The sequence below is a fragment of the Mus caroli genome, chromosome 4, assembly GCF_900094665.2.
Source record: "Mus caroli chromosome 4, CAROLI_EIJ_v1.1, whole genome shotgun sequence".
Classification (NCBI taxonomy): domain Eukaryota; kingdom Metazoa; phylum Chordata; class Mammalia; order Rodentia; family Muridae; genus Mus; species Mus caroli.
The window spans coordinates 35449739-35456928 of record NC_034573.1 but is presented as its reverse complement, the minus strand read 5'-3'; the positions used below and the strand labels follow the sequence as shown (position 1 = coordinate 35456928).

The 7190-nt window shown below is 43.0% G+C and overlaps 1 protein-coding gene across 2 annotated transcripts in view; it reads right to left on the bottom strand.

The window, feature by feature from the left end:
* Positions 1 to 6633, bottom strand: part of Ubap1 (ubiquitin associated protein 1) — a 43130-nt gene extending 36497 nt beyond the window's left edge. For both annotated transcript variants that reach the window (XM_021160991.1, XM_029476291.1), the window contains exon 1: positions 6435 to 6633. The gene's annotated coding sequence lies outside the window, so the exon portion shown is untranslated. The remainder of the gene's footprint in view (positions 1 to 6434) is intronic.
* Positions 6634 to 7190: the final 557 nt, after the last annotated feature.

Genomic DNA, 7190 nt, shown 5'->3' with positions numbered 1-7190 from the left:
CAAAAAAAAAAAAAAAAAGAAATCTTACTCAACCAGGAAGAGAAGCAATCCAAAATAATGACAACAAATAAAAAACACAAACTTCCCAGAAGCACAACTGCCAACAAATGCATGAAAACACGCTCAACTCTAGGAATGTCAATTTAAAAATCATACAACAGATAGCATTTTAAACTCTCCAGATTAAAAAAAAAAAATTAAGTCTCACAATATCAAGTTCTGAAGGGGAAAACGAAGCTACCAAAACACACATGGGTAGCCTCTTGACTCAGCATCACAAGATTTTACCATGAGCCAGTGCAGTGACTCAAACACTGGAAGTGTTTAGTAAGCATGAAGTAACTGATAATGAGCAAAGCCTGGTGGCCAAACCTGTAATCCCAGAGCAGAGGCAGAGGACAATACAGCCTGGTCTACACAGACCAGCCAGGGTCACACAGAAACTGGTTATAACCAATATAATTTCAGGGATACAAGCAAATTATTCCCAAATACAAATTCAGGTCCTTAGGAACAATTTAATACAACACTACAAGCAAGAAAGCTTTCAGTCCTTACCCAGTGTATCCCGTTTTGGTTTAGAGGTGTGGTACAAAGTATTCAGGCATTCATTTCCTCTTAGCACACTGATGATATCATAAGTGACTAAAATTCTAAACAACTGCTTTCATTCACTACTCTATTTCAATGTGAACAGATAGATAGTTTTTACATGCATGCCTTTATAAGGAAAAGTGAGATATGCTTGTGACGGCTCGATCTGTGTGTGAACCCATTTACTCCCTCAGGCAATGAGCAGCCACACTGAACAGATCTGAACTCAGGTTCAGATTCTCCATTTAAACTGTAATCTGGGAGGCCAGAGAATGACTCAGCAGTTACGAGCACTGGCTGATCTTCTACAGGACCCAGATTCAATTCCCAGAATGCACATGGCAGCTCACTAGTCTCTAACTCAAGTTCCAGTGGTCCAGACTCTCACACAGACACACAGGCAAAACACCAATGTACATAAAAATAAAACTTAAAAACAACTGTAATCTGAGCTGAATGTGATAGCACGTGCCACTAATCCCAGCACACGGGAGGCAGAGGCAGGCTGATCTCTGAATTCCAGGCCAGCCTAGTCTACAGAGTGAGTTCAAGACATAGGCCAGGGCTACACTTAGACCCTGTCTGTTTAAAAAAAAAAAAAAAAAAAAGGAAGGGGGGGGAGGATTGCTAGAGAGATTGCTCAGTGATTAAGAGCACTGACTGCTCTTCCAAAGGTCCTGAGTTCAAAACCCAGCAACCATATAATGGTGGCTCACAACCATCCGTAACGAAATCTGATGCCCTCTTCGGGAGTGTCTGAAGACAGCTACAGTGTACTTACATACAATAAATCTTAAAAAAAAAAAAAAAGCAAAAAACAAACCTCTCTGGTCTTGTGATGCCAAAATTCCTGAGAAGTTTGCCTTTCTTTTTTCTTTTGAAACAAAGATTCATATAGCCCAGGTTGACCTCAAATGCCAAATTGCATACTACACTGATGTGATATTGTATTTACTGAAATGGCATGATGGGAATAGAATGTAGGTTAGTGGTAGGGTGCTTACCTAGCATTTACAAGCCTTAAATCAAGCCCCAGTACCAACATTAAAAGAAAGTGTTTAAAACAGCATGCCTGGAAGCAAAGAACCTCCTAAATTTAATTTTTAAAAAAGGCTATAAAAGACTGAAAAGCTCTGATCATTAAAATGAATTTTTGCAGGATGTGATGGCACACACTTGTAGTTCCAGCTCTTGGGACACTGACTAAAAGTACTAAAAGTGACTAAACAAAAAGTACACTGACAAAAGTTCAGCCAAAGCTATGTAACCAGACCCTGTCTCAAAATCAACAAGGCCAGCAAGATGGCTCAACAGTTGCCACCAAGTCTGATGACTAGAGTTTATATCCCAGGATCCACAGGGTGGAAGAAAACTGACTCCCATGACTTGTCCTCTGACCACCAAATGTGTGCTGCCATGTGACTTTTAAGAGATCAACAACACAAAAAAGATCAGGGGCTACTCTCACCAAAACATATACACAGATAAAAAATGAAAAGTCAGCGGGGCGTGGTGGCGCACGCCTTTAATCCCAGCACTTGGGAGGCAGAGGCAGGCAGATTTCTGAGTTCGAGGCCAGCCTGGTCTACAAAGTGAGTTCCAGGNAAAAAAAAAATTCAAGGCCAGCCTTGAATACATAATCAGTCAGACCTTCAATAAAAGCTTTTATATGTTTTAAGTAAGTATTTGGAGCCAGACAAGTTCCAGGGACAGCCAGGCTACACAGAGAAATCCCTGCTTCAAAAAAAAAAAAAAAAAAGCATTTAATACACAAATAGAGAAACATGTTTCTTAAAACTACCAGGACCCTGGACTAATGTCAGTCGAAACACTAGCTGTTCTGGGCAGATGGCTCGACAGTTTAAGGAACTGGCAGCTTCTCCAGAGAACCTGCGTTCAATTCCCAGCACCCACATGGCAGCACATACCTATCTGTATGTCTGTAGCTTCAATGCCAAGAGGTATGGCAGCTTCACAGACATACATGCAGGCACATAAAATAAAAATGAATAAATCTTTAAAAAAAAAAAAAAACAAATACACACTGGCTGCCTTTCTAGGAGACCCAGGCTCAATTCCTAGCACCCATTTGGGAGGCTAACAACTGTCTGTTCCAGAAAATCTGATGTCCTCTTCTGGCTTCTATAGGTACCAGGCATGACCATGATACACAGACCTATATACAGGTAAAACACCCATAAATATAAAATCAAACTACATCTTTAAAAAGGAAGACTAGACGGGCGTGGTGGCGCACACCTTTGATCCCAGCACTAGAGAGGCAGAGGCAGGGGGATTTCTGAGTTCGAGGCCAGCCTGGTCTACAGAGTGAGTTCCAGGACAGCCAGGGCTACACAGAGAAACCCTGTATAACCAAAAACCAAAACCAACAATAAAAAGGAAGACTATCAGACTTCAGGCACGGAATTCATGTGTACATGCACCTCAGACACACACATCTACATGTAATTAAAACCAAAAGGAAAAAAGAAAGGCCTACTATCAGTGCTACTATTGGCTCAGCAGGTAAAGGCACTTGCTGCCAAGCCAAGCACAATCCCCAAAAACCACATCACTGAAGGAAAGAGCAAACCCCTGCAAGTTGTCCACTGACCTCCACACACTTGCCCAACTCATACAAATAAATAAATGTAAAAAAAATTAAAGAAATGCTACCTAAAGACAGCACCTGATTCATGATAAACAAATGATTGTTGTTGGTTTGGGCTTTTTTTTTTCTGTTTACTGAAGGAAAAGTTTGTACTTAAAGGGAACTGCATTTAAGATAGGGTCTCTTACTGAACCAGGGGCTCAATGATTTGGCTGGACCAGTGAGGCCCAGATAGCCTCCTGTCTTCACCTCCCCAGTGCTGAAACTATAAGGGTATATACACCACTGCAATACCCAGCTTTTTAACATGGAGACCAAACTCAAGTCCTCGTGCTTGAGAGGCAAGCATTTCAGTGTGAGCCTTCTCTCCAGGCTCCACCTAAATCAACCATGCCAGACACTAGTGTCACAGGCTTCCCTTTAACCCCAGCATCAGGAGGCAGACGCATCTCGGAGTTTGAGTTCAGCCTGATTTTTAGAGTTCCCAGGACAGCCAGTACTATATAGAGAAACCTAATACACTAAACAATATAATAGGGGGGAAACCATCAGTGTCTATGCTCATGAATAATGCTATCTTTATAATGCTGAAATAGTCATAAGAATTTTCATCACCAATTAAACTTCAGGAACCCTCATCTTTTTTGGGTGGTAAGGGAGGTCAAGTCTGACTATGTAGTCCAGGTGGGTCTTGTCTACAGTTCTCCTGCTTCAGCCTCAGAAGGGCTGAGAGGACAGGAACGTGACATCACTCCTGACAGATGTTAAATACCACAGTCAAAAGGAGAAAAGAGGAACACAAACCTGACAACCTAAGTCTGATCCCAGGACACACATGGCTGGAGAAAAGAATGAACAACAGGCTGTTCTCATCTACACACACAAGTCATTTAATTTTAAAAATTACAAACAGGTGAACGACATCCAGAGTGACATCTGTCAAGAGTGTGCACTGGTAACCTCTGATGATACCTCTCTAACTGATCTTACTAGGGTGCTGCTACTGTTTTCTCAGAATCCAAGTGAAAAATAAAACCAGCCAGGTGTGAGAGTAAATGCCCGTAGTCCTCAAAGTCTTAAGGCAGAGGCAAGAGGATCTGAGTTTGAGGCCAGTCTGCTTTACAGTCTAGGTCAGCCAGGGTTACACATTGAGATGCTGTCTCAAGAGGAGAAGAGAAAAGAGAAGAGAAGAGAAGAGAAGAGAAGAGAAGAGAAGAGAAGAGAAGAGAAGAGAAGAGAAGAGAAGAGAAGAGGAAGAAAGAAGGAAGGGAAGGAAAGGGTGCTAGAGAGATAGCTCAAAGTTTGAGAGTACTATCTCCTCTTCCAAGGACCCAAGTTCAAGTCCTAGCACCCACACATCAGCTTACAACTATGTTAGGTTCCGGGACACCCTCTTCTATGCACAGACATGCAGGCAAGACACTCATACACATGTAAGTAAATTAACTAAAAAAACAAAACTAAAGGAAAAAAAGGAAGCAAAAACACATAAAACATCTTGATAAAGTAGAGCTTTAAATACAAAGAAAAGTTTAAAGTAAAACTTCAGGAAGTTTTTATATTCAGATACTTTAACTTTTATAAATTAATACTTTTTTTTCCACAATGAGCAGGTTAGTTATCTACTAGGCAGTGACAAAGACATTTACTAGAGAAACACTAATTCTCCTGCTCCCATAATTATGTCTCAGTAAATGAAAGGCACAGTAGGCTTTCAATAAGTAGCAGAATAGACTGAACTAGAGACAAAAACTTATAAAATTTCACTTAAAATCTTAGGTAATTTTTGACTTACTTTTGTGTTCTTTGCATTAATACAGAAACGTTCAGTTTAACTAAGCTTGGATATTAACTAGAAAGAGCAATTTTTATAAGCCAGTGGGTAGTACATGCCTTTTGTCCCAGCACTTGGGAGGCAGAGACAGGCAGGTGATTCTCTGAGAGTTCAAAGCCAGCATAGTCTACAAAACAAACTCCAGGATTGCCAGAGCTACACAGAGAAACCTGTCTCCAAATTTACAAAAAAAAAAAAAAAAAAAAGGGGGGGCTGAGCTTACTGACCAAAAAAAGAAAAAGAAACACTTTTAGATGTATTTCATATATCTGAGTGTTTTGCCTGCGTGATGTATGTATATATACCACATCCCTGCCTTGTATAGCAGAGGAGCATCAGAAGGTGGCACTGGAGTTATGGATGACTGTGAGACATCATGTGGGAACTGAGAGTTGAACTTGGTTGGGTCCTCTGCAAGAATAAGTGCTCTGAATTGCTTAACCTTCTCTCCTCGCCCCTAGAAGACCTATTTATCAATGAAAACGAAATGCCTTGTTATACCATCAAATTTAAAAAAAAAAAATTCAGGTAACACACACCATGTTTATTCAAATTCCCAAATACTAACAATTACAACTGAGAAGACAAAACACTTTATCCATGAAAATGTGAACAGAATTTGAGTTTACAACACTCTATGATGTCTAAAAAAGTATCAAAATCTCACTCCAGTTCAATACAAAATTGTTTTAAATAATTATATTTCTAAGTCTCAACTCAGAAAACACGAGGCAACAACACAAAGGTGAGGGATCGCTGGTCAAGAGAAATGCTTAGCCTCAAAAGAAAGACACGGGGTTGTTTCTGAGACCCAGGGGTACAGTCCAGGTAATCGCCCAGAAAATTTAAAAAGGAAGAAAAATCTAGAGAAGACCACAGAGATGAGAAGACCAGACAATGCCAAAGATATCCCCCAAAGCAGCCACCCCCTGGTCTGATTTCTCTCCCTCATCTCTCGCTCAGATAACTAAATCCTCACATCCCAAGCTCGCCCTCAACTCCCCAGCGCGCTACCTTCTTTACTAAATCTGGGTTCCTCTCCTGGACCGGCTCTAGCTCCCACTGAGAGAAATCTTTCCCTCAAGTGCGAGATGTCCACTGAGCCTGTCTTCTGAGCGAATTAGTCCCCTTAATCCGAACTCATTTGCCCGCATCCCGTCCGCCCTCCGCCCCTTCAACTCCGGTCCCGTCACTCTGACCCTTCGCCCAGAATCCGCCCGGAGTCGTCGGTCGTCGTCCGGCTCTTCCTCCCTCCCGCTCCTTTACTCCAGATCCTTTCATCCCTCCAGGCCCCTGGGCGCCGGGTCCCCAGCTTCCATCCTCCCGGTCGCCCCGTACCGGCCCCTTCCCCCAACTCCGCCCCTCTCCCCCTCCCCCAGAGACAGGCCCCCTCACCTGAATGCCGCTGCTGTCCCGAAAGCTGAAAGGTGCTGGCGCCGCCCGGCCTCCCGGGCTCAGTCTCCGCTGGGCTCCCGCTGCCCCTAGGGAGAGCAAACACCACCTCTTCCAACTCTACCCGCCCCGACCCAGACCGTCACCGTAGCCACCACCAGTACCACAGCCGCCATGTTGAAGGCCTACTTCCCTCCTCCTTCCCCTCGACGCTCCGCCCCTTTAGGCGTCTGACATCATGGCGCCGCACCCCACCCGCCCCAACCAATGGGAGGAGCCGACAGTGACGTAACTAAATCTCTCTTCCAGAGCTGAAGGGTTCCTGCAACCCGGAGCTTCCTTACTGAAGAGACATCCCTGCGGACCCTAAGGGGAAGAAGAAAGGAGGGGTCACTGAGAGGGTAAGACTCGGGATAAGAGGCGCGGCCAAGGCGAGGACACGCCCAAAGCCTTAGCCGCGAATCCTCTTTGGAAATTAGAAAACCTCTCAGACTCCTGGACCAGTCTCACACTCTTTGGTCTCACTTTCTCCATTTATTTTGGGGTTTTGTTGTTTTTCAGACCAGGTCTCATATATCCTAGACCCAAGTTTATAAATAAATTGGTTAAACAGTAACTATAAATGTCTCTTCAATTTTAATATCCAGTGCATTCAAAGTCCAATCCAAGCCTTCACTGCTTTCTGTGTATTGGATATAGGCTCATGGAGAATTTATAATTTGATTAAATTAATATTTTTCTCTAAAATTTCGTGATCAA